The following is a 27,811-nucleotide window of genomic DNA, read 5'->3' on the forward strand; positions in this document are numbered from 1 at the left end:
AAGCCAGACTGCCAGCTGAAATTCCTTTTATTTTCTTTTTCGTTTTAGCTGCCAAAAACATTACTCAGCTTATTTCTTTCACAGACGTGCTGCTGTATTAAAGGGGAATTTTAATTATTCTGTTAAAATGTTTCCTTTGCTAGTTCCTCCCTCCCACCCTCATCAACACGATAGTGCAGCTTTTAGATCCATTGACTTCATCGCTGGGCCTCTGTGCTTCTCTCTCTAATGCAGGCAGATCATTGCTGGTAGGAGGGGCTATCAGAGTGCTATATATAACTTCCTGAAAACATCACAGCACCCTTCCTCCGTACTCCTCTCACCCTTAATGCAAGCGTTGGGCTGGCTTTTGGGAGGAGTTATTATATAAATATGAAAACGCATTGTAGGTAGATGTCTGTCTGGGAGAGTGGGCATTCTTGGGCAGTCTGTATTTGTATGCAGACCACCCTAAGTAACGCCCACATACATAGCGCCCAACTGTCCCTGATTTGGAGGGACTGTGATTAGAGCAATGTCCCTCTGTCCCTCATTCCTCCTCATTTGTCCCTCATTTTGGTCTGATCTATATAGATGTATATAAAATGCACTTTTTGTCTAACTAAAAGTGTTTTCCAGTGCTAAACCTTTAAGGAGGCGTGGAAAGGGGTGTGTCCTATGCCTGCATACTTTTGATGATAGGTGTCCCTCATTCCCATCTCAAAAAGTTGGGAGATTTACCCACATGTGAAGCTGAGCTTCTATGATTGAAGGAACTGAAAGCTAATAAATGAAAGGTGTAGGCCAGGGACAGGCAGGCTGGTCGTGAAATAGGACAGGCTCTATTCTATCTCACTTGCTGCAGCTTCTAATGAACACTGAGCTCACAGTGTGCAGTGAAATCAGTGTAAGCTATTTCAGAACAGGAGAGAAGCCTGCACAACTTTGCAAGTTTTTTTTTTTCCATTTATGTAGCGTTGTAGCTGCTCTTTTCTTGGGTCCTCTGTACCCACTTTGAATGACAATTGCGTGGTCATGCTACACTGTACCCAAATGAAATTTTTATCATTTTCTTCAAACAAATAGAGCTTTCTTTTGGTGGTATTTAATCACTGCTGGGTTTTTTATTTTTTACTAAAAAAAAAAACAAAAAATTTGAAAAAAAATGTTTTTTGCTTAGTTTCTGTCAGTAAATTTTGTAATCAAGTAATTTTTCTCCTTCACTGATGTGCGCTGATGAGGCGGCACTGATGGGCACTTATAGGCTGAACTGGTGGGCATTGATGAGGTGGCACTTATGGGCATTGATGAGGCGGCACTTATGGGCACTGATTAGGTGGCACTGATGAGGAGGCACTAATATGCCGCACTTATGGGCACTGATAGGTGGCACTGATGAGCACTGATAGGCAGCACTGATGGGCACTGTTAGGTGGCACTGATGGGCACTAATAGGTGGCACTGATTGGCACTGATAGGCGGCACTGGTGGGCACTGATAGGCGGTACTGATGGGAACAGATGGGCATTGATGGGTGGCACTGATGGGCAACACTGATGGGCATTGATGGACAGCAGTGTTGGGTGTGGCAGACTCACCCGGGACAGAGGCTTTTGGAAGAGACTGAATGCCAGCCTCTTGCCTACTGATTGTGGGCCCTGGCATTTGGGGTAACGGTGCGCTTTGTGAGCTGCATGCCTAGGGACCCTTGAGGTGGTTTTACTTTGGATTCGGGTCCTTTTCCCCCAGGACACACAGACTCTGGGAACCCTGTGTATGTCATGTTGGAAATGGTGACTGGGAGGGTATGTCTTGGATTGCTTAAAATGGGACAGTAATATATATCCACAATATCTCCCAGGATATATACTCCACATGTTAGTTGAGAGAGCTGATCACATTGGCCTCTAGAACTGGGTAGGAGTCGGACAGTCTACTCATACTATATTTTGTTGGCTACTAGGCTGAGAAGGAGGGGAGATCACTGTTTGTATTTTTAATTGTAATTAGCTCCTGCTATTGTGTTTATACTACTGTGTGAAGCTCGGTGACCACAAGTCTGCCCCAAAGGTCATGTCTCTCAGTCACCTAGTCTGGGTAAATGATTTAGTAAACTAGCTCATGTTAATTAGGTTACAGTTGTATTGTTAGAGTAATATGAGCAGGTGGGGGGAACCTCCTCTTTAATGGTATATAAAGACTTGTAATTTTGGTTCTAATAAAACAGTCCATGTTAGCAGCTACTTGTTTTGTGCTCGGAGCAGTTGGAATATCTGATATCTGTATTCAGACTGGGAGGAAGTGGTATACTGACGGAAGCACTCAGCGGAGTGCGTGAAGTTCCGTTGGGCATTGATGGGCAGCACTGATAGGCAGGACTGATAGCCAGCACTTTCTGGCATTACTAATGGGCACTGATTGGTGGCACTTGTGGGCAGTGATGGGCACTGATTGCTGGCAGTGGTGGGCACTGATTGCTGGCACTGGTGGGCACTCATCGCTGGCACTAATGGCGCTATTCAGGGCATTGATGATCAGTGCCCTGATTACATGTCTAGATGTCCTCTGTGAAGAGATGCCGCTGGTCGGCTCTCCTCTCCTCACACTCTGTCAGTGTGAGACGAGGAGCACGGATTACTGGCACCTCCGTGTTTACATGTGACCGGCTGTGGTTGGACACAGCCGATCACATGGTTAAAGAGCCATGGACGCGGCTCTTTACAGAGATCGGGGTCGCGCCTTGTCCTAGCGACACAACGTGGCCGCGATCGCCACGCTGCACGCCCCCATGGGCATTTGACGGGCGGGCGGCAACTAGTTAATGGTATCCCAGTCTTAATTTGTAGGGTTCAATATTGAGTTGGCCCACCCTTTGCAGCTAGAACAGCTTCAACTCTTCTGGGAAGGCTGTCCACAAGGTTTAGGAGTGTGTCTATGGGAATGTTTGACCATTCTTCCAGAAGCACATTTGTGAGGTCAGGCATTGATGTTGGACAAGAAGGCCTGGCTCACAGTCTCTGCTCCAATTCATCCCAAAGGTGTTCTATCGGGTTAAGGTCAGGACTCTGTACAGGCCATCCAAACTCCTCCACCCAAAACTTGCTCATCCATGTCTTTATGGACATTGCTTTGTGCACTGGTGCGCAGTCACGTTGGATAAGGAAGGGGCCATCCCCAAACTGTTCCCACAAAGTTGGGAGCATGAAATTGTCCAAAATGTCTTGATATGCTGACGCCTTAAACGTTCCCTTCACTGGAACTAAGGGGCCAAGCTCAACCTCTGAAAAACAACCCCACACCATAATCCCCCCTCCACCAAATGGTTTAGACCAGTGCACAAAGCAAGGTCCATAAAGACATGGATGAGTGAGTCTGGGGTGGAGGAACTTGACTGGCCTTCACAGAGTGATGACCTCAACCCAATAGAACACCTTTTGGGATAAATTAAAGTGGAGACTGTTTTTTTTTTTACCTCAGAAGAGATGGGGAATCTGTAGTAATAATGCTGTAGAGAAGGACTTGACTGCATAGGAGAGATTGTTTGTTTCCTTTTTATGCCTTCTGGGATTGTTCCTATGATGTATTATGTATCTTATTGTTAACCCTTCTATGTCAAAACTGGATTGTGCAGACCTTTGTCTCCCTGTATTTCATATGTGCATTATTTTAATAAATCTTGCCTGCTAAAAAAAAAAAAAAAAAGCGGAGACTGTGAGCCAGGCCTTCTCGTCCATCATCAGTGCCTGACCTCACAAATGCACTTCTAGAGAAATGGTCAAACATTCCCATAGACACACTACTAAATCTTGTGGACAGCCTTCAAAGAAGAGTTGAAGCTGTAAATAATATTATGCTTTTTTCTTTTTGGGTAAGTTACCACAGCACCATTATCCCGTAGTTTTTTAAGATCAAAGATACAACTATGTTGGTGTCCCTTGTCAATTTTCCATTGTATTTTTTTAAATGTAACTGCCTACTCCCAAACTGTCATTTGAAGTAAAACACATAGCCAAGTATTATTCTACACAATTTTTTTATTGTGCATTAAAAAAAGAAAACAAATAAAATTAGACATGCTATCTGCCAATAGAACTTAACCAAAAAGTGCATTCTATGCATCCAAAAATATAGAAAATATACCAAATCAAATCATTATTATTCAACCCAAAAAATGAAATAAAAGCCTCATGCATGTGTCCTGCTTCTTAATAAAGGGGGTCAACAATGCCAAGAGTTGGTGAAAGCAGGGGTCCGTCATCCAGAGATAATTCCGAAAATCATCTGGATTATTCTCCTGGAGCTCCCGCAGCAAAGGCATATGACATAAATGGTCAGGGTTAATAAAGCAACCAATTTTTGGTCCAAGAAATCCTCCTCCACCTGACTGGACTTAGGTCAAAGCAATAACTCCAAGGCCAATAATAAATACCACTTTATCTCCTCCGATTCCGCAACATGTCTGGTTGACGAACGGCCGCTCAGAAACAAACTGTAAAGCACGAAATGAAAAGCGCAAACTGAAAAGCACAAAATGAAAAGCGAGAAGCAACACTCGCCAAAATTCTACTAACACAAAATTAGCAGAAGGAGCCCAAAGGGTGGCGCTAAAGAGCTGAAAAACCACGTAGTACGTCACTGCGTTTGTGTTTGTTGGCCGACAATTCCTTGCCCTTTGTATGCAAGACAAAATCCAGGCACACGCCTTCGGACAAAGGTCCGAGGTTTTGTCTGCAGAAAATCCGATCGTGTGTACGGGGCTTAAGACAGGGATGCCATTAAAATTCATGTGCGTGTAAAGGCAGGTGTCCCAATACTTGTGGTAATATAGTGTATATAATTGTTCATTTGGATTTTTTGCACTGATTTCTTTTTGCACGGTATAGCACTTATAATTTATTTATTTCATCTTTAAACGCTGCACTTTTGTATTTTATTTGTTTGTATGCTTGGTATTAGGGCATTGTGCTAGCTGCTATTTATTACATATACAGTATGGTTCTATAGCATCCAGCATGGTTTTCTTTTGTTTTCAGTAATGCAATCACCGCATCTAATGATGGGAATGGGGAGCTGCAATATAATTAATTTAGGTTTTGGGTTTAATACCGCTTCAAGCTGGATATTCACGGACAGTTTTTTTTTTTCTGTTCAGCCATCGGGTTGAAAGGAAAAAAGCTGACAGATCCATGCATCCCTAGGTGCCTGACTGAAAAGTATCTGCAGTCTAACAATGGAGCCTGCAGTCTCTAATAACTCAATATACTCACAATTCCCCTGATACCAAAAAGGCCAGGGTTAGACTATGACCAAGCTTTTAGGTCAGTAGGAGTTTTTTTATTTAATTTATGACAAGAAAAAGGTGCATGTATATATTTTTGCTCAGAATTATGATGTCATTGGGTTATGATGACACCCTGTTGATTCAATGAGATGTGTGAATTTTAACGATGGACCATCTTTAACATTAGGCTGCTCATACTGGGGGTAACAAAACACCAAACAAAGTATGGCACTGACATCGCTAAATAAAAATACATCTGTGATAGACGAGCCATGTTAGAGAGATTAAAAGAGGTCAGTGCTTTGATATGTGAGTCTTCAAAGTGCCATGAGGTATGCCAAGGGGAACAGACTGAAAAAAAATAATGGCAGTAAATGACAAACGCCAACAAACCACAGTGATTGTTTTGTCTTTTTATTTGTAAATGGGATTCACACTGAAATTGCTGGATTTTTAGTAATAAAATGGTGTTAGTCCTGCAGATGGCTTCAATTAAGTTCTTTGTTGTTATTTCCCAGAGCTCTCCAGGGACACCAGGGTCATCAGCCAGTGTCCGGCAATAACAGAGGTCCTCTGGATTAGTTAATGTATTACATGGAAACAAATACATTCTGAGTGATGTCACCAGTCTTTAGTGAACGGATAGTCTGCATTGTAAATGGATTGGCTGCATTTTGAATTATGTCACAGTGAATGGATAGGCTGCATTCTCAGTGATGTCACTGGTCTCTAGTGAATGTATGGGTTGCATTCTGAATTATGTCATTGTCTTTAGTGAATGGATAGGCTTCATTCCAAGTGATGTCACCTGTCTTTAGTGAATGGATAGGCTGCATCCCCAGTGATGTCAAAGTCTTTGGTGAATGGATAGGCTACATTCTTAGTGATGTCATCAGTCTTTAGTGAATGGATAGGCTACATTCTCAGTGATGTCATCAGTCTTTAGTGAATGAATAGGCTACATTCTCAGTGATGTCATTGGTCCCTAGTGAATGGATAGGTTGTACTCGTAATGATGTCACCATTCTCCAGGAATCAGTAGGCTACATTCTCAGTGATCTCATTGGTCTCTAGTGAATGGATAGACTACATTCTCAGTGATATCATTGGTCTCTAGTGAATGGATAGACTACATTCTCAGTGATATCATTGGTCTCTAGTAAATGGATAGGCTATGTTTTGAATGATGTTATCAGTCTCTAGTTAATGGATAAACTGCATTCTGAATGATGTCATCAGTCTCTAGTGAATGAATAGGCTGCATTCTGAATGATGTGATCAGTCTCTAGTAAATGGATAGGCTGCATTCTGAATGATGTCATCTGTCTCTAGTGAATGAATAGGCTGCATTCTGAATGATGTCATCGGTCTCTAGTGAATGGATAGGCTGCATTCTCAGTGACTTCATCGGCATCTAGTGAATGAATAGGCTGCATTCTGAATGATGTCATCTGTCTCTAGTGAATGAATAGGCTGCATTCTGAATGATGTCATCGGTCTCTAGTGAATGGATAGGCTGCATTCTCAGTGACTTCATCGGCATCTAGTGAATGAATAGGCTGCATTCTGAATGATGTGATCAGTCTCTAGTGAATGAATAGGCTGCATTCTCAGTGATGTCACTGGTCTCTAGGAAACAGAAAAAAGGTAGTACTGAGTATTACCAAAAGGGCGGACTTTATCACATATTCACATATTCTCTTATCTGTTTCGTCTCTGAACCTTGCCGTGTCCTGAAGAAGCCTGACGGCAAGATGCGTAGACGCACAAGGGCTCGCTGCACAAAAACACAGATGCATATATGCTATGTTTTTTGTCCTTTTGATTATTTTGTGTAAATGTAAATTTCAATAAATTCGATTGTTTATATTATACGATCTCTCCATTGTTTCTTAGCCTATATGTCCACCCTTTTGGTAATACTCAGTAATACCTTTTTTCTGTTTCCTCAATAATTACGGACTTGGCTATTTTAGTGCACTTTTCTTCCTTATCTGTCACTGGTCTCTAGTAAATGGATAGGCTACATTCTGAATGATTTCATCGGTCTTTAGTGAATGGATAGGCTGCATTCTCAGTGATGTCATCGGTCTCAAGTGAATAGGTTGTCTGCACTCATAGTGATGTCACCATTCTCTGGGAATGGATAGGCTGCATTCTCAGTGATGTCATCAGTCTCTAGTGAATAGGTAGGCTGCACTCATAGTGATGTCACCATTCTCCTGTGAATGGATAGTCTGTACAGTGCTGTCACTGTTGTCTATTGAAGGAGTAGGCTGCATTCCTGGTAATGTCTCTGGTCTTTTGGATTGGCGTTGTTGTAGTTCTCGGGAATGGGAAGGGGTTTGTGTCCATTTGTCTTCTTTGAACGTGCTAATCATGAATACGATTTTCTGCTTTCTGGTAAGAAAACCTGTAGATAATAACAGTGTCTGTGCGTTGGTCACCCCTGGTGCCTCTAATGAAGAATTCACTCTCTGAATATTTATTTCACCGGCAGCCGTGAGTTCTCATCCAATGAATGCGTTTTGGTTGTCTATCAGGACAGAAAATCAAAGTAAAGGAGGCGGTTGAATTATTCCTGCCTGCGTCTGGAGGATTATCATTCAATTAATTTACTCACTGATCACGCGGACATACAGTGAGCTGTGGTGTGAATTTTTCTTTCTGTATATCACGCTTTTTTAAAGAGAAACTGAACTCTGGAAGCTGTGCTTGAAAAAGCCAGGCAGAGGACAAAGGACTGATCACCAGCATTGTTTGTGGTCTCCCTGCAGCTTATCTTTTTCACCATAAGGCCCCATGCAGACTGTTTGCATTTTAGACATATGTCCCTGGGCACCTACACCCCTAAACCTTAGTATTACTTGGTACATCATCCAGCCTCATCAGCTTTTACTCATAGACTTTTACATGCTACTGGCAGCAAGAGTGCTGGACAATGCACCTGTACCTCCTGCCCACTTGAAACTGCCAGAACTTCATGCACAGGGGCTGAATATCCAGTGTGCATGAGGCCTTAATAATTTATTTATGCCTTGTTCTGCACTGTCTGAGTGTCTGAGCGGAGGTGACCATCTTGATAGAGGTAAGGTTTGTTTCCTCGAGTCAGATCTGCCCCCCCCCCCCCCCAACGACTAGCGACCTTATGGCTGGTGAAGAAATGATGAAGAAACCGCAGGAGAGGTGGAGGAAGGACAGACCTACAGAATGAATGAAGCAGGGGGATCCTTACACTGCGGGTCCCCAGGTACAGCTTTCCATCCAGCAAGCAGAGCAGTAAATAGCACAGCAGTGACATCACCAAATCTCCTGAGACTAGCAGTCAGAGACAGCAGTACCTAAAGCCAGCCATAGATGGATCAGATCTCTGCCGATTCAGCAGGTACTGGCCAAGATTCTGGTTGCACTGAAGTTGATCCATTGATTGACTTTAGTACAACTAGCCTGTCAGATTTTTTACATGTGATTATTGCCGGCGGATATACCCACTAGCAGCAATCATTGTGTTCGCTGGGAAGGCTCCCTCAAGCCCCCCTCCCCCACCATGGTCATGGGAAAGGGGGGGGGGGTTGAGCATTAGGGTAAATCCTAGGGGTCAGGGGTATGACCCTTTAAGTTTTTGAGCAAAACCAGGTTCTGTATTCTTAGTGGGGTATATAAACCAAAGCACAGTCAAAATCGAATAACCCTAACGCTGTGAGAGGTCTTCCCTGGGGTTACACCCAGCACTGCCTAAAGTAGTTATGGTCTAGGCCAAGGTCTCTGGAACTCGTCTGAGGCATGTTATCAAATTTAGTGATACTTTTCATACCAGTCTTTCCTTAAGGCCAATGATGCATGGGTGATTTTTTGTGCGGAGATTAAATGCTTCTACAAATCTCTGGCGATTTGACGCTAGTGCCGTAATTGCTGGAATTACTAACGAGCACTGTAAAATGGTGCTGTTCCATCACCATGCACCTCCCAAGGGAACACACAAACACCACCACCACATCCATGTGCCTCCAGAGGTCTCCTATAATGCCAGTGCTCTGATGCTCCCAGAAATATGTCCCCCTTGTGTGCCACATCATTACGCCGGTTATACCTGGTTTGTAGCTTAGTATAGCAATTGATGCAACATTTCATAGAAATGTATTAAGAGTGATTGCTGAAAGCGATTTTACCTCCAAGACAAAGCACTGTTAAATCTTGTTTCTTGATTGCCGAGCAGAATGAGTGATGAACCACTCTAAAAATGTAAAAGTTAGTGATCACATAGAAAAACATTAGTATTTATATATTCCATTACAATTTGCGCGAAATCACTTTACTCACCTTTACTGTTTAGTGTTATGTGATACACTTATACAAAGATTTTGCTGCACTTTACTTGTACTTTTATTAGTTTAGTTTACTGCTTCTAATGCCGCGTACACCCAATGGACTTTACGGCATACTAGGTCTGGCGGACTTTGACGGACTTTACGACGGACTTTCTGAATGAACGGACTTGCCTACACACGATCAACCAAAGTCGGACGGATTCATACGGACTAAAACAAGGAAGTTCATAGCCAGTAGCCAATAGCTGCCCTAGCGTCGGTTTATGTCCGTCGGACTAGCATACAGACGAGCGGACTTTTCGACCGGACTCGAGTGCGTCGGATAGATTTGAAACATGTTTCAAATCTAAGTCCATCAAAATTTAGGGAAAACAAAGTCCGCTGGAGCCCACACACGATCGAATTGTCCGACGAAATCCGGTACGCCGGACCAAGTATGCCGTAAAGTCCGATCGTGTGTACGCGGCATAAGTATCTAAGTAGCGCGAGAGGTCTTTTTGAACAGAATGAGTGATGAACCGCTCTAAAAATGGAAAAGTTAGTGATCACATAGAAGAAACATTAACAAGAAATCATGAGAAATCTAATAAAATGGGGGGGGGGCAGGTAATTGCCACAAAATTGGGGTCATCAGTTTTAAGATCATGTCAAATTTATGCACGGCAATCTTTTTTTTTTTTTTTTTTTTAAGATTTTCATCATAAGGAAATCATTACTTTTGATGGAATCACTCATTTTAATGCAATCCATATTGTGTTTGAGCAGAGTTTTATGTCAGCGACAAGATCGCCAGCGACATTCGCTCTTTATTCACCTTTGTGGCTTAGCTACAAATCACTACGGCCTGGTTTTCACTTGCTTTGCTCTCTGAAGAGTGATCCCTGGTCATATTCTTCAGAGAGCATTTGACAGGGCAGTGAGGAGGCGTTTTATCACCTCCTGTTTAAACCCGCTGAATGCCAGACTACCACATCACAACCACATGCGTTGTGTTTGGTCGTGGGGCAGTTGCAGTGCAGTTCCATTCACTTGAATGGGCGTCGTTCGGCAGGCAGTAGTGCCCAGCAAGCATGATAATTCCTGCCGCGGCCATGAAGCAAAGCATCGTAGCCGCGGCATGTGTACACCCACAACCGGTGTTTTCTTCGACTAAAGGGAGAGTTAAAAACCCATCTCAACCGCGCGGTCCCCCCCCCCCCCAACTACAGTATAAATGAACCCTAACGGAGCTGTTTGTCGCAGAGCACACCAACCAATGCTGTGGCATTAGTTTAATTTGTAGCAACAACAAATCACCTCTTAAGCCCCGTACACATGATCAGAAAATCGTATGGAAAATACAGCTTTCGAAGCAATCGTACAATAATCGGATCGTTAGTACAGAGCTTTCGAGAGCCATTCATGACAGTTCATCCGATATTATTCTATCGGACATGCACGAACATTTTTTTCGTACAATGCCAGATTGTACGATTTTCGTTTAATCAGTACAGCTATCGTTTGAAAATACCACACAAATGCATTACAACACATGACATCACTTACGAATTTTTTTTCTGTTGTATGGGAATTTTCGTGACTTTAGTAAACTCATCAGATTTGATCTGAGATTAGCATGCAAAAAAAAAACAAACAACGGACGATCATTCCTCCGATAATCTCATCGTGTGTACGGGGCATTAGCAGCAAATCGGTAGTGACACAAGTTGCTAAATCACTAGCTACAAATTACTATTAATTTCTGGCCCTAGCGGTTTGCATCAGCGATTAATATCTGATACAAAGTCGCCTGTGTGGCATGGCCGTAAATGTTTTGTCTTTTCCTTCTCCAGATTGTTCCTTTGTTCCTTTTTTTTCCCTGCTGATAGCGCAGTGTAAAATGCGGACCGTTCTTTATAAAGCCACATCTTGCACTAGATTTTTGCTGACGGCGTCCAAAGTGTGAAGAACCGTCTGTGAGGCTGAGAAAGAAAAAAGCTGGAGAATCGCTTTCTGGCAAATTAGCCCAAATGATTAGCTTGCTGCTTAGTGGCTGCCATTCCTGACCACTTTCTGAAAATTCCCGGCTTGTTGTCATGTTGATATGAAGCCTTCAACATTTTTCTGAATGATTTACCTGGGGAAAAGTAAAAACTTGCAGACTGGATTTCTGATGTCACTTTGACCTACTTAATCTGGATCACTTACACCAAAAGCATGGAAGCCAAAGAAGCTGCATAATAATCTGGCAACTAGTATTTTCAGCAGGAGGTCAGAAGTGTCAACCTATATATCTCTCTTGGCTCACGAAAATTCTTTAACTGACAGCTTTGGCTTAAGATTAATTTTTTTTACACTCCCACCCCCTGCCGTTTTGGAAAAAAACAGCTCTGGCTCTCCTCTTTGGCTCTGTTCCCCGCAATACCTCTTCTCAGCCACAAGATGTCCTCAGTCTTCCAAGTTGAATGGTGCCAACCATTCAACCTGGAAGACTTGAGAGCATACTGTGAGTGCAGGATGTCATGGAGGGAATGTCACCACAGTGCCCTCCGCTCACAGTGCACTGATGTCATCACTGCTCTCTGAATCTTCTGAGACAATAAAGTTTTATGAAAAGGCTGACATCGTCAGCTTGTCTTTACGATTCATTACTTCTGGGTGGAATAAAAATTACAACTGAATTACATCTAATTTTTCTTTGGGCTGAGTGGGGAAAAGTTAGAACCTTTGTCAGATTCTATTATCTGTTTGCCCATTTGTCCACTTTCACTTATTGGTGTTACTGGGACAGAAAGTAAGGACAAATCTCTCTAGTGGGGAGATCACCATCAATAAAACCCAATAATAAAACACAGGTTCTAAACCTTTCCTGCTCTTCTCTATGAAGCCTGGTACACATGGGTCGAATATCGGCCAGTATGAGCCAGTTCAACAGAAACCAGCTGACATTCGGCCCATATGTACACCAGCCCATTTGGCCAGCTTCTGTCAAATGGACATGCTGGAAAACCGGCATCCGATCAACGCTGGCAGCCAATAGCTGTGAGCGCTGACCGGTGTGTTCTGGTGGAGGGGCCTTCCCCCTGTCAGAACACAATAGCACAGCAGGGGAGATTGCTGTACTAACATTGCATAGTTAGTACTATGTTAGTACATAGTTAGTACCTCCCGAGCTCTTTAGTTTTTTCAGCTGGGCTGAATGAAAAAAAAAAAACTACTAGTGTGTACTAGGCTTAACAATAGTTGGTTGGAGTTCCACTTTATGGAACAAAGATGACATTTGAGAATGGCTGGTGTAGATAGACACCTCCTGTGTCCCCGTGTTAGGCTTGCTCCTGGCATGACGGGGGTTACAGGGAAGGGAAAATGTAAAGATGAGTGATTTTGGGCGGAGGATGCAGCCAGATGTTATGCGATGAAGCCAGATTTACCGCAGGCCTCACCAGCACCATAAAATCTCTCCATTAACCAACACACGTGTTTCCTATTAAGAAGTTATTTAACTGTCACCTGCCAGGGCTGCTTACAGGCTCGGCCCTGTGTGAATGGATTCAGCTTGTTCTTCAGGTCTCCTCCCTTTGAGGTTCTCCGATCTAAAGCTAAGTCATTTAAAGGGGCACTTCATTCCAAAGTAATGGCTGCTTCTTCTGCAACAGCCCTCTTTTACGCTCCTTGTCCACTATGTAAGGTAAATCACCCAAAGCTGATATTTCACTGTTTGGTGGATGATGGAGGATTAAACCCCCCAACAGTTTATTCTATCTCTCAGAGACTCTGTTGGTGAGATCTCTGCACTGAGCTCCTAACTCTGCCCACCTGTTGTTCCCAATATGGTGGGTTCCCACCTTCTCTGTACTGAGTTTCTGGGTCTGCACACCTGCTGTGTTTATTATGAGGGGTTCCCACCATCCCTGTGCAGATTTTCTTTGGCCTGCCCACCTGATGTGCCCATTATGAGGGGCTCCCACCATCCCGTACTGAGTTTCCAGGTCTGCACACCTGCGGTACCCAATATGAGGGGTTCCCACCATCTATGCACTAAGTTGTGGGGTCTGCACACCTGGCTATGCCCATTATGAAGGGCTCCCACCATCCCCGTCCTGCGTTTCTAGGTCTGCACACGAGATGTGCCCATTATGAGGGGCTCCCACCATCCCTGTCCTGAGTTCCTGGGTGTGCACACCATCTGTGCTCATTATGAGGGCCTCCCACCATCCCTGTGCTGAGTTCCTGGGTCTGCATACCTCCTGTGCCCATTATGAGGGGTTCTACCATCTCTGTGGTGAGTTCCTGGTACTGCACACCTGCTGTGCTCATTATGAGGGGTTACCACCATCCCTGTGCTGAGTCCCCAGGTCTGAACACCTGCTGTGCCCATTATGAGGGATTTCCACCATCTCTGTGCTGAGATCCTGGTACTGCAAATCTACTGTGCCCATTATGTGGGCCTCCCACCATCCCTGTGCTGAGTTCCTGGGTCTGTATACCTCCTGTGCCCATTATGAGGGGTTCTACCATCTCTGTGGTGAGTTCCTGGTACTGCACACCTGCTGTGCTCATTATGAGGGGTTACCACCATCCCTGTGCTGAGTCCCCAGGTCTGAACACCTGCTGTGCCCATTATGAGGGATTTCCACCATCTCTGTGCTGAGATCCTGGTACTGCAAATCTGCTGTGCCCATTATGTGGGGTTCCCACCATCCCTGGGCTGAGTTCCTGGGTCTGAACACCTGCTGTGGCCATTATGAGGCATTCCCACCATCCCTGTGCTGAGTTCCTGGGTCTGTACATCTGCGGTGCCCATTGCTGCCTATAGTGGAACAATGAGCAAAACAAAAAAGGAATATTGTAAGGGGTGTCCAACCTTCTGACCTTCCTGGACCACATTGGAGAAGAAGAATTGTCTTGTGCCACGCATAAAATACACTAACAATAAGGATAGCCGGTGAGAAGAAAAAGTTGGGCAGATCACAAGTTAACAATCACTGATATAGATAATGTAAACATCTGAGTAATAAAATTTTTTTTTTGTAATATTTTGTATTATGGAAGTTAAGCCGGGTACACAGGAGCCGAATGACGGGAGACAACGGCCGGTTAAAAAAAAAAAAACGTCTGACATTCAGCCTGTGTAAATGTTGGTCTGTCTGACAGAAGCCGGATGTTCGGCCGGCTCCTGTCGGACGTGCATGCTGGAAAACCAGCATTCGATCCACTCCCGATCAGCGCTCTCAGCCAATGGCAGAGAGTGCTGATCGGAGTGTTCTGGCGAGGGCCGTCCCCTTGTCAGAATACAACGGCTTAGTGGGGAAGATTGTTGGTCTAACCTTGCATGGTTAGTATAGCGGCTCCGACTGGAGCTGACAGTTTTATTTTTTTTATTCAACCCAAAGAACGAATAGTGTCTACCCAGCTTAAAAGAGGACAACATAAAACGAGTGCGATATGTGACACTGTTTCTGATAAACTAAAGCATCATTATCTGGTTGGATGGATGGAGTAGCAATTCTCAAGGTGCTCATCAGATATTTTGGTTCTAATTTTGCCCTTCGTGAGCTTCATCCTTGAAGATAGTCGCTCACAAATATAGGTGCCACCGAAAACTGATGGCACGAATAAGGCCTGATTGTGTAAAGCCCAACTTTTTTTTTTAACAGAAAATTTTTATTAAACAAATCAGCATTACAATACAAAAAATTAGTACAATCATTTCGGTGAGAATAATGATAGTAAGATCTATCTTCAGCCGATAGCCACTATTTATCAGCTATTCCAGTTGTGTAAGTATCAGAAGTTTTGCTTAACAATACTCCTATGGCATTACATCCTTATAAACTCTTATGCCGCGTACACACGGTCGGACTTTTCGTCTACAAAAGTCCGACAGCCTGTCCGACAGACTTCCGACGTACCTTCGGCGGACTTGCGGCAGACTTTCTTACGAACGGACTTGCCTACAAACGACCACACAAAAGTCCGACGGATTCGTACGTGATGACGTACACCGGACTAAAATAAGGAAGTTCATAGCCAGTAGCCAATAGCTGCCCTAGCATGGGTTTTTGTCCGTCGGACTAGCACACAGACGAGCGGATTTCGGGGTCCGTCGTACTTACGACGTAAAGATTTGAAGCATGTTTCAAATCTAAAGTCCGTCGGATTTGAGGCTAAAAAAGTCAGTTGAAAGTCCGGAGAAGCCCACACACGATCGGATTACCAGCCAGCTTTAGTCCGTCAGCGTCCGTTGGACTTTTGTAGACGAAAAGTCCGACCGTGTGTACGCGGCATTAGATAATATAAAGTAAGTAACCAATATTCAATCAAGCCTGGTAGGGGCGGCGGGGGGGGGATGGGAAGGAAGGGGATGAAGGGGAACGGGCATAAGAAGAATAGACCTGAAATGTAGGATGTCCTCCACTGTGCTTCACGTCCTAATTATGGGGTAGGGGTTTCAGGGTTCCCAGAGACGTTTACCCAGGAGGACCAGATTTTATCGAACTTCCCCGGGCATTGCCTACTTTCATACGTCAATCTATATAGGGGGAGTACCATATTCACTGACCTTCGCCACGAGGCCAGGGTAGGAGGCTCTACCAGTTTCCATCCCAGTAAAATTTCACGCCTAGCGTAATACAATGTGAAGGTTAGACACAGTTTACTATACCTATCTCCCTCAACATCCTCCAGATGACTGAGCAATAGTGTTTGGGGATCTACCGGTAAGTTTGAGCCTATGACCTTGCTCAGTGTGGAGGCAACTGCTGACCAAAAGGGTCGGATTTTGGGACAAGACCAGACCATGTGCCAGAAAGTGCCCACCTCCTGCCTGCATCTCTGACAGTTGGGATCTCTTTGATGGTAAATGCGCGCCAGTCTCTGTGGGGTGAAATACGCTCTATGTAGGAACTTAAATTGTATGAACCTGTCTTTTGCTGCGATCATGGAGGGAATGTAGGTAAAGCCCAACTTTAGTTACCAATATTTAAACACTGACAGTTATGCCGCGTACACACGAGCAGACTTTACGCAGACTTTGTCCGGCGGACTCTTTGACGGACTTTAGAACGGACTTTCCGAATTAATTGCCTACACACGATCAACCAAAGTCCGACAGATTCGTACGTGATGACGTACGACCGGACTAAAACAAGGAAGTTCATAGCCAGTAGCCAATAGCTGCCCTAGCGTGGGTTTTTGTCCGTCGGACTAGCATACAGACAAGCGGACTTTTCGACCGGACTCAAGTCCGTCCAAAAAGATTTGAAACATGTTTCATTTCTAGGTCCGTCGAACTTTTGGGGAAAAAAAGTCCGCTTGAGCCCACACACGATCGAATTGTCCGATGAACTCCAGTCCGCCGGACCAAGTATGCCGTAAAGTCCGGTCGTGGGTGTGCGCAGCATAACAATTGTTATTTTATTGCAGCTCACTGCACCGCACCTCCCAGGTACAATGCCTTGAAAAAGTATTCCTACCCCTTGACATTTTCCATATTTGTCATGTTACAACCAAAAACGTACCATGTATTTTATTGAAATTTTTTGTGATAGACCAACACAAAGTGGCACATAATTGTGAAGTGGAAGGAAAAATGTTAAATAGTTTTCCTAATTTTTTACAAATAAATATGTGAAAGGTGTGGAGTGCATTTGTATTCAGCCCCCCTTTACTCTGATACCCCTAACTAAAATCTAGTGGAATCAGTTGCCTTCAGAAGTCACCTAATTAGTAAATAGAGTCCACCTGTGTGTAATTTAATCTCAGTATAAGTACAGTTGTTCTATGAAGCCCTCAGAGGTTTGTTAGAGATCCTTAGTGAACAAACAGCATAATGAAGGCCAAGGAACACACCAGACAGGTCAGGGATAAAGTTGTGGAGAAGTTTAAATCTGGGTTTGGTTATAAAAAAAAAAAATCCCAAGCTTTGAACATCTCACGGAGCACTGTTCAATCCATCATCCGAAAATGAAAAGAGTATGGCACAACTGCAAACCTACCAAGACATGGTCGTCCACCTAAACTGACAGGCCGGGCAAGGAGAGCATTATTCAGAGAAGCAACCAAGAGGCCCATGGTAACTCTGGAGGAGCTGCAGCGATCCACAGCTCAGGTGGGAGAATTTGTTCACAGGACAACTATTATGCCGCGTACACACAATCGGAAATTCGGCCAGCAAAAGACCGATGAGAGCTTTTGGTCGGAAAATGTGACCGTGTGTATGCTCCATCTGACTTTTGCTGGCGGAATGAGAGCAGGTTCTCTATTTTTCGGTCGGAAAAAGTTCCTATTTGAAAATGCGATCGTCTGTACAAATTCCGACGTGCATAACTCCTACGCGTGCTCGGAAACAATTCGACGCATGCTCGGAAGCATTGAACTTCATTTTCTTGGCTCGTCGTAGTATTGTACGTCACCACGTTCTTGACGTGGAAGCAAACCGCTATGTGTGGTGGAAAACTAACACTGCGCATCACCCTTAACCCAACATCCCCACCGTGAAACAGACAGGGAAGCTGGTCAGAGTTGATGGGAAGATGGATGGAGCCAAATACAGGGGAATCTTAGATGAAAACCTGTTATGCCGCGTACACACGATCAGAATTTCCGACAACAAATGTTCGATGTGAGCTTGTTGTCGGAAGTTCCGACCGAGTGTAGGCTCCATCGGACATTTTCTGTCGGAATTTCTGACAACAAAAATTTGAGAGCTAGATCTCAAATTTTCCGACAACAAAATCCGATGTCGGAAATTCCGATCGTGTGTACACAATTCCGACACACAAAATTCCACGCATGCTCGGAATCAAGCAGAAGAGCTGCACTGGCTATTGAACTACTTTTTCTAGTTCTGTTGTACGTGTTGTACGTTACCGCGTTCTTGCCGATCGGAATTTCCGAAAACATTTGTGCGACTGTGTGTATGCAAGACAAGTTTCAGAGAACATCTGTCCGAAATAAATCCACGGTTTGGTTGTCGGAAATTCCGATCGTCTGTACGCGGCATAAGAGTCTGCATAAGACTTGAGACTGGGGCGGAGGTTCACCTTCCAGCAGAACATTGACCCTAAACATACAGCCAGAGCTACGATGGAATGTTTTAGATCAAAGCATATCCATGATTTAGAATGGCCCAGTCAAAGTCCAGACCTACAGTAAATCCAATTGAGAATCTGTGGCATTACTTGAAATTTGCCATTCACAGACATTCTCCATCCAATTTGACAGAGCTTGAGCTATTTTGCAAAGAATAAATAGTAATAAGAGTGGCGCTAGTCCGCACAGTAACCCAAAAAAAAAAAAAAAATACGATCTGTAATGGTGAATAATCAAAACATATATCTATATGTAATATCACCTGTGTGATAACAACATTTGTGTAAAAATATATAAGAAAGTGCTAGTGTGTATCAAAGTGCAGTGCAAACAATCTTATTGTGCAATATCATTAAACTGCTAAAAAAAATATAAAAGTCACAAAATATTCAATTAAAAAAAAAAGTCTCTGCTTAGAAGTGCATCAAGTGCCCCACCGCTGTGTGAATCCTTCACCGCTCGCACCAAAATGGACTCACCAGATCGATAAAATGGTAAAATTATGAATCAGCAAGAGGACCACAGTATCTCCAAACGATCACCAATCACCATTTTATAGTCAAATTCCCCTTTCACAGGTCACAGCAAATCATAGGGAAAACAAAACAGAAAGAAGGAGGCTCCCATAGAGTAAAAACATCTCATAGATAAATAAAAAAATCTCTGTAATCCACTCACATTTGAAGAGTGCCTCCCCGGCATTAGAGAGTAACACGCTCAGGTAATAACTGCTCGCCTCTGGACCTGTCATAAACCACAAGCACGAACCGGCATATGCGATGTCATCAGCGTCCTTGCCCTGCCCTACGCGGCTCCTTGAAGACGGCACACGACAAAACGGACGTATGGGCAAAGCAAGGACGCTGATGACATCGCCTATGCTGGCTCGCACTTGAGGTCTGTGACAGGTCCAGACACTCACCTGACATTTCATTAGGTACGCCTTGCTAATACCAAATTGGACCCCCTTTCGCCTTCGGAACTGCCTTAATTCATCATGGCATAGATTCAACAGGGTGTTGGAAACATTCCTCAGAGATTTTGGTCCATATTGACATGATAGCATCACGCAGTTGCTGCAGATTTGTCGGCTGCACATCCATGATGCAAATCTCACCTTCCACCACATCCCAAAGGTGCTCTATTGGATTGAGATCTGGTGGCTGTGGAGGCCATTGGAGTACAGTAACCTCATTATTCAAGAAAGCAGTGATGTGATGATTTTAACTTTGTGACATGGTGCATTATCCTGCTGGAAGTAGTCATCAGAAGATGGGTACACTGTAGTCATAAAAGGATGGACATGGTCAGCAACAATACTCAGGTAGGCCGTGGCGTTTAAACAATGCTCAATTGGTACTAAGGGGCCCAAAGTGTGCTAAGAAAATACCCCCCACACCATTACACCATCACCAGTCTGAACCATTGATACAAGGCAGGATGGACCCATGCTTTCATGTTGTTTACACCAAATTCTGACCCTACCATCTGAATGTCGCAGCTGAAATCGAGACTCATCAGACCAGGCAATATTTTTCCAACCTTCTGTTGTACAATTTTGGTAAAGCTGTGTGAATTGTAGCCTAAAATTCTTGTTCTTAGCTGACAGGAGTGGCCCCCGGTGTGGTCTTCTGCTACTGTAGCCCATCTGCTTCAAGGTTCGATGTGTTGTGCGTTCAGAGATGGTAATCTGCATACCTTGGTTGTAATTAGTGCCTTTTTGAGTTACTGTTGCCTTTCTGTCATCTTGAACCAGTCTGCCCATTCTCCTCTGACATCAACTAAGCATTTTCACCCACACAACTGCCACTCACTGGATATTTTCTCTTTTTCGGACCATTTTCTGTAAACTGTGTAGATGGTTACGCATGAAAATCTCAGTAGATCAGCAATTTTTGAATTACCCATACCAGCCCGTCTGGCACCAACAAGAATGCCACGTTCAAAGTCACTTAAATTCCCTTTATACACTGTGTGTGTGTGTGTGTGTGTGTGTGTGTGTGTATATATATATATATATATATATATATATATATATATATATATATATATATAATATAATATATCTACTTTCCCTGTAGGGAAGATGAGATGAGCAGGCAGCCTATAGATGTCTCTAGCTGACACAATACCGAGCTCAGCTGGTTCTGAACATTTGATCTGAGGTCTGCTCTTTTTACTGACTCAAGATGTTGAAGCCGTTACAATTTCACTTCTGTATGAAGGGGCCTGTGGACATAAGAGAGTATTCAGTGAATTGGATCAGACAATGATCTTGGGGCTGTACTCCCTCCTCGACCCCAGGCAGTGCCCCCCTGGCCAAGTGCGCTAAGGGGGGGGGATTTTTTCATTGGTGACTGGTTCTCTCCAAGAGTCATGTATTAGTAGTGTGAGGTTAATGGCTAGGGGTTCATTTCAGGATAACTGTAAGCCAGTATTATGTAGCCATGCCCCACAGGGGTTGCTGAATGTTGTGGTTCACCTGTCACCGTGCTCAGCCTGACATCCATCTCTCAGACATAGAACAGTCCAAAAGCTTTGTTTTTGTTTTGTTTTTTTTTATTGAGGGGATTAAACTTGGATGGGAATGGGAAATTATGGAATGCCCAGGAATATTCAGCATAACTTGCTTGGGACTTCTATATACACGCTAGTATATATATACTCCAGTCTTCTCTCCAGCACAAACTTGCTTCAGACCTCTTATACTTCACTCCTCCAGCACTTTACTTGCTGCAGACCGTTACTCCTCCAGCACTTCACTTGCTGCAGACCAATACTCCTCCAGACTAGCTAGCACTGCATTGTTAGGCCTGACACTAACTCAGCCAGGCCTCGGTGAACTGCCTTTTGGGGGCAGGGACCTTGGGCCCCTGTGGTGTAGAAATAGTTCAGGTGCTAACTATCCTCTATTCAGCTACCAATCCCAGATAGCCCTCTTCAGGCCCTGCCTGCCAGCCTGGCTGCAATGACCTCTCTCCACTGCCATTCCCACAATCCACTCTTCTGGTTCTGCACCCATTTCAAACTGCAATCTCCCGGTCCTCCCGACTGTGCTCCACTCACCAGCCCTCCCAGCTGCGACCAGTTGTCCTCCCTGGAGTCTCTTAGCAGTGTTCTCTGCCGCTGTCCTGTCCTTGCTCTCTCATGTGCCTCTTCTTCCAGGATATCTTCACTCCTCCTGGATGCACCTGAGCCCCAGTCCGGGGTCACCCCCCAGACTGGGGAGCACCCCGTGGGCCCCGACAGCCTCCACACTCTCTCACTCCAGCTCTTCAACCCAACAACTCCTCCCCAGCTGGGCTGACCCTGGGTATTTAAGGAGGCCTGCCCCCTGCCAATCCAAGTTGGGAATTGGTCAAGGCTCCTTAGAATACCCCAAGCAACTCCACCTCTCCTCCCCTCCTCTCTTTCTAGCACCTTCTAGAAAGAAGAGGGAGGTGACAGTGATGCTACATGCGAGCCACCCAGCCCTGCCCTGAGCCACTCCTAGCCCATAATGAAAACAAACAGGCCTAGCCACCAGCTAGGCTTGCCTAAATTTTTCTACTCTCCAGAAAAATCTTCACTTTAGCACCTATCTAACTAGAGGGTGCTACACTTATATTTTCAGTTTTATTTCAAGGTGCATTGATTGGTTTCCCTTTTTTTTTTTTTTTTTGTCTGTCGATATGTTTTGGCCTATAGATGTGAGCACGTGGCTTGCTGCCACCGTGTTTGTTTTAGCAAAAGTGAAGACCACTACAGCAAGGAGCGCTAACCAGAGATGAAACCATCACTGTGATTGGAGAATTGAGCATGGTAAAATGAGATGGGCAATAGGTTGCGGTGAGTGGAGGGGAGGGGAGTGTGGCTCACCTAATGCATAGTGGTGATTTCAACTATTCAAGTGAATGTCAAGCAGTTGTTTATGGACTCCTAACAATGCAGTTGAGGACATTATATTTGTGGACTATTTAATCCCACTTTTCTTTTACTGGGAGGTGAAGGCTGATTACCATTTCTCTTCCAAATGTTGTAGAGCACTGCTAGAGTAATTGTTGTTATTTGCTCTGTATTTAACAATTGTATGATGTTTGTATTGATTGGAGTCTGATGGGCTTGTTCGAAGAAGACAAAGTAGGTTCATGAAAAAAAAACAAAAAAACATTCTGCTTATTAGAAGAGTATCTGATGCTATTTTAGCTTGTTTTGAGCTTTTATGCAGTTTGAGGAACTTGAGTTGCTAGTTTTAATGTTTCTGTTACATTTGATTTATTCTTGATTTTTTTTTTTTCTGGCAGAAAATAGGCAAAGGCATAACCAAGAAAGACGCCCTCTTAACCCAGTTGTAATGTCTCGCTTGCAAGTCCTAATATTGTGGATAGGTTAATTAAGATTATGAGATAATAAAATAGTTATTTCTTTTATGGTGTTAATCAGTGATCATAAGACAAGAGGTAATGGAGTCATGATCATGGGAGGCATTAACAATCATAAGACGTAAGTGAAAATAGATCTATAAGTGGCATTAAATTTGAATCAAGTTGTTAATGTAATGGGCTTCATTGATTGACCCTGCGCACAGATAATGATAAATCTATCTGTCGGAGCAAATATTTTTCCTGGTCTACCATCTTGTTAGTACACCCCATTTTACAAAGGATGAGTCTTTTTTCCCAAAACATTTAAAGGATTTGTACACATTCAAATGTTTTTGTGTTTTTAACTAGGTGTTAAAGTGATTGTAAAGGTTAGATTTTTTTTTTACTTATATGCTCTGTGCAAGGGGTTTGCATAGAGCAGCCTGATCCTCCTCTTCTGGAGTGCCCCGGCGGTGCTCCTGGCACCTCCTCTTCATCGGGTGCTCCCACAGAGAGCCGCTTTTCCTGGGGGCACCCGTGTGATCCCGCTGCTGCCCCGCCCTCCACTCTTGTGTCACAGGATTTGATTGACAGCAGTGGGAGGCAATGGCTCCTGTTGCTATCAGTCTATCCAATGAGGAAGAAGACAGCGGCTGGAGAGTGCTGGACTCGTGCACATCACTGAAAAGGATCAGCTTAGGTTAGAAACATGGCTGGTAAGCATCGGCTCAAGTAAGAAAAAGGGGGTCACTGGGGGGCAGCAGCAGCACAGAAGGTTTTTCACCTTAATGCATAGAATGCAAAGAGACTTTACAACCATTTTAAGCCTAGTACACATTTTTTTTCGATCAACCCAGGAGGGTTCAATGAAAAAAAAAAATGACGACTCAGGAGGAGCCAATGTTAGTACAGCGATCTCCCCTGCTGTTCTATTGTGTTCTGACAGGGGGACAGCCCCTGGCAGAACACTCCAGTCATCGCTGATCGGGAGCCAATCGGCAGACCTCTTTAGGTCATACCCCTTCATAAGAAGCCAGCCGGCTTCTGTCGGACCAACTGCAGTAAACACGGGCCGAATGTCAAGCGATATCGCCCGACATTTGGCATGTGTGTACTAGGCTTTACTTTAGGTATATTGCCTTGTAACAATGGACTCACATGTTGCTACAGTTCGTAGTTTCATGGCTAATCGTGGCTAATCAATTCCCCTTTGTTCCTATTCGCTAAAGGGACAACGTCTTGTTCCAGGGCACACAGGTCCCATTCATGCCTTACCATTTCCTCTTTGTTGCATCACAAAGAGGGTGCTAATGTGATGAAAACACATCTCTTCTCTTTGTTGCTCTGCCTGCTTGTGTGTGTGTCAGATCTTATTACTATGCAGCTTTCACCTGCAGAACACTAGAGATTGTACGACATTATTATTATTACAGGCACTTATATAGCGCTGTCAATTTCTGCAGCGCTTTACGTATGTATTATACATTTGCATCAGTCCCTGCCCTCAATAAGCTTACAATCTAAGGTCCCTAACTCACTTTCATACATAAACACAGTAGGCCAATTTAGATAGGAGCCAATGAACCGACTAGCATGTCTTTGGAGTGTGGGAGGAAACCAGATACGTAGCTTCTTGAATGGGTTCAAATCGCACTGGAAAGAATCGCACGCGATTTGAACAGGAGTGCAGTGCAATTGCTGTCTGAATCACATGCGTTTTCCACTTCTGTGTGAACCCAGGCTTGTCATAGCCTGCCATTCTTTGCAGTATGATTTGAGCCTATTCATTGGACGTATGGACTCATATCACACAGTGACTGCATCCAATAAGATGTATTATCCAATCAGATGCAGTCACTGTTCATACTCAGACAGCTGAATCTGAATACAGTAGCCATCAGAGGTGGCAAAGAATTGAGTGATTTCTCTCATTCAGGGCTGGACAAGGGAAATTTACACATGTATGGCTAGCCTTAGTATGTACAATCTTTTTAAAGTGCAGCAATCCAACAGTTCTTGCAGAAAATATGTGATAAACACCAACTACACTGCAAACACATTTAGCAAAAATCCTGTGTAATGAAATGAGTTAGGGGACAATACACTGGCAAATACTTAATCATGTAGAAAAAAATCTAGAAATCTTTGGCACGTATGTCTGTAGAGATTCTATACTGACCACCAATGTAAGGAAAGATTTCTACACTGGCCACCAATATATATAAAGATATATATTGCAATATGGAATTTACACTGAACACCAATGTAGAGGGGAATTCTACACTGACTACCTATAGAAAGTTGGATTGTTTTACTAATCACCAATGTAAGGCAGGATTTCTACACTGACCACCAATATAAGGGGAAATCTACACTGACCACCAATGTAATGGGGACATTTATAGTGACCACCAATGTAAGAGGGAATTCTACACTGACCACCAATGTAATGGGGACATTTATAGTGACCACCAATGTAAGAGGGAATTCTACACTGACCCCCAATGTAATGGTTAGATTTAGGCCCCTTTCACACTGGGGCGGTTTGCAGGCGTTATTGCGCTAAAAATACCGCCTGCAAACCGCCCCTAAACAGCCTCCGCTGTTTGTTCAGTGTGAGAGCCCGAGGGCTTTCACACTGAAGCGATGCGCTGGCAGGATGGTAAAAAAAGTCCTGCGAGCCGCATCTTTGGAGCGGTGAAGGAGCGGTGTGTTCACCGCTCCTAAACCGCTCCTTCCCATTGAAATCAATGGGACAATGCAGCTATACCGCGGTAATACCGCGGCTATAGCCGCGCTGTACGAGCGGGTTTAGCCCTTTTTCGGCCGCCAGCGGGGGTTAAAACCGCACCGCTAGCGGCCGAATACAGCCGCAAAAACGACGGTAAAACAGCGCTAAAAATAGCGCTGTTTTACCGCCGACGCCCCCACCGCCCCAGTGTGAAAGGGGCCAAACACTGACCCCCAACATAACAGGGGTATTTACACTAACCATCAACATAACTCATACACATTACACTGAGCAACAATGTATAAGTGGTATTTAAATTGACCCCTCCTTATTTTCTAATCGTTGCATCCTTATTCACCCCCTCTCAGCTCACTTTTGCATCCTAATTCCCCCCTGTTCACTTCTGCACCCCAACCCCTCCCCCCTTTCTATTTACTTCTTAATGCCCCTCTGCTCCAATTTACACCCCACCTGCTTACATTTTTTTTATTTTATAATTGACAATTTTTATTAAAGTTTCATATTTTTCCAATACAGAAATAGAAAAGAAGAAGAATAAACATTACATGTTACAAAATTCCAGGAACATTCTGTCTCATCGTGCATACATTAATACCTTCAAATGTCATATAGAGGCTCCATAGCTGGAGCCAAATTCAACCAACATATGATACATGGGTTACTAAAAAAATCAGGAGCATCAGGTGCTAAAGTAAAGCAGAAAGAAATAAAACATTGTAATATATTCCTATGAGGAGTTTAGCATCACCTGCAAACCTTATGGAGTAAACCGGATGTTCTCTGGATTTTTTAATTTATTTTTTTTTTAAAGGAAAAAGGAAAATAAAATTAAAAATAATATTGTAAGCCTACATAGTTACATAGTTAGTAAGGTTGAATAAAGACACCAGTCCATCCAGTTCAACCTGAGTGAGTGTGCGTGTCTACAATTATCCCTATCCCTGTACATTGCATCTCATTAAGATGCTCATCTATTATATTATTATTTATTTAAGGTACCCATATAGCGCCATCAATTTACACATACATCACACACTCACATTGGTCCCTACCCTCAAGGAGCCCACAATCCAACGTCCCCAACTCACATTCATACATTAGGGCCAATTTTGGACAAAAGCCAATTAACCTTACCAGCATGTCTTTGGAGTGTGGGAGGAAACCGGAGTACCCGGAGGAAACCCATGCAGGCACAGGGGAAACATGCAAACTCCAGGTGGTTGAGATTTGAACCAGCGACCCTTTTTACTGCTAGGTGAGAGTGCTAACCACTACACCACTGTGCCACCCTAACATAGAACCAGAGAAAGAGAAAAGGAGGAATAAAGAAAAAAGTGTAAGAAAATTGAGACAGAACATGGCTCGACATCCCTGGATCCACGGAGAACCGGGCCCCCGAGCTGAGGTGACCGCATGGTGACGGTCTATCTTATCCGCCGGGTGTGCTGTCAGGGACTCCATATTCTCGACATCCTTGATTCTATCATAGATCTCTGTTGGAGTCGGCAAGGGTCCGTTTCTTCCATTGAAGGGCTATCTACAGGACCGTCTTAATGAGTGGGCACTGCCCAAGGGCCCCAGCTGCATGGGGGGCCCCTGCACTTTCCCTGTCCCCTTGCAGCTTTGTAAACTTTGTAAATATGCACTGCTTTCAAGTCGATCGGGTCAACAGGAGCATTGCTGTGCGGGGGAGGCTGCCTGTAACACTCCCCTCTCATTTAATCACGATAGACTGTCTCTCAGGGATCTTCAATACATCCCGAATTGGTGGGCGGAGAATACATCCCGATTGGTGGGCGGAGTCGGAGGTGTGGCTGCCTCCTCCACTCCTCCCAAACATTTGTTCACACAGGCTGAGGAGGAGAGACTACAGCAGCCCCGGGAGTGTCCATATCCAGGAATGCAGTGACGTGAGCACGTCACTGCATACAGCACTAAGCTGCCACTATTTCACCCTATACTACCTAACCTTGCAACTATAGCTCCCTATACTATCCAATCCTGTCACTATAGCTCCCTATACCATGCAATCCTGTGACTATAGCTCCCTTTACTA

The 27,811-nt window shown here is 44.1% G+C and overlaps 1 protein-coding gene across 7 annotated transcripts in view; it reads left to right on the forward strand.

The window, feature by feature from the left end:
- LOC141139158 (DNA (cytosine-5)-methyltransferase 3A) overlaps positions 1 to 27,811 on the forward strand; it is a 390,588-nt gene that overhangs the window by 95,361 nt on the left and 267,416 nt on the right. The window lies entirely within an intron of this gene.

This window comes from Aquarana catesbeiana, linkage group LG04 (genome assembly GCF_042186555.1).
Source record: "Aquarana catesbeiana isolate 2022-GZ linkage group LG04, ASM4218655v1, whole genome shotgun sequence".
Classification (NCBI taxonomy): domain Eukaryota; kingdom Metazoa; phylum Chordata; class Amphibia; order Anura; family Ranidae; genus Aquarana; species Aquarana catesbeiana.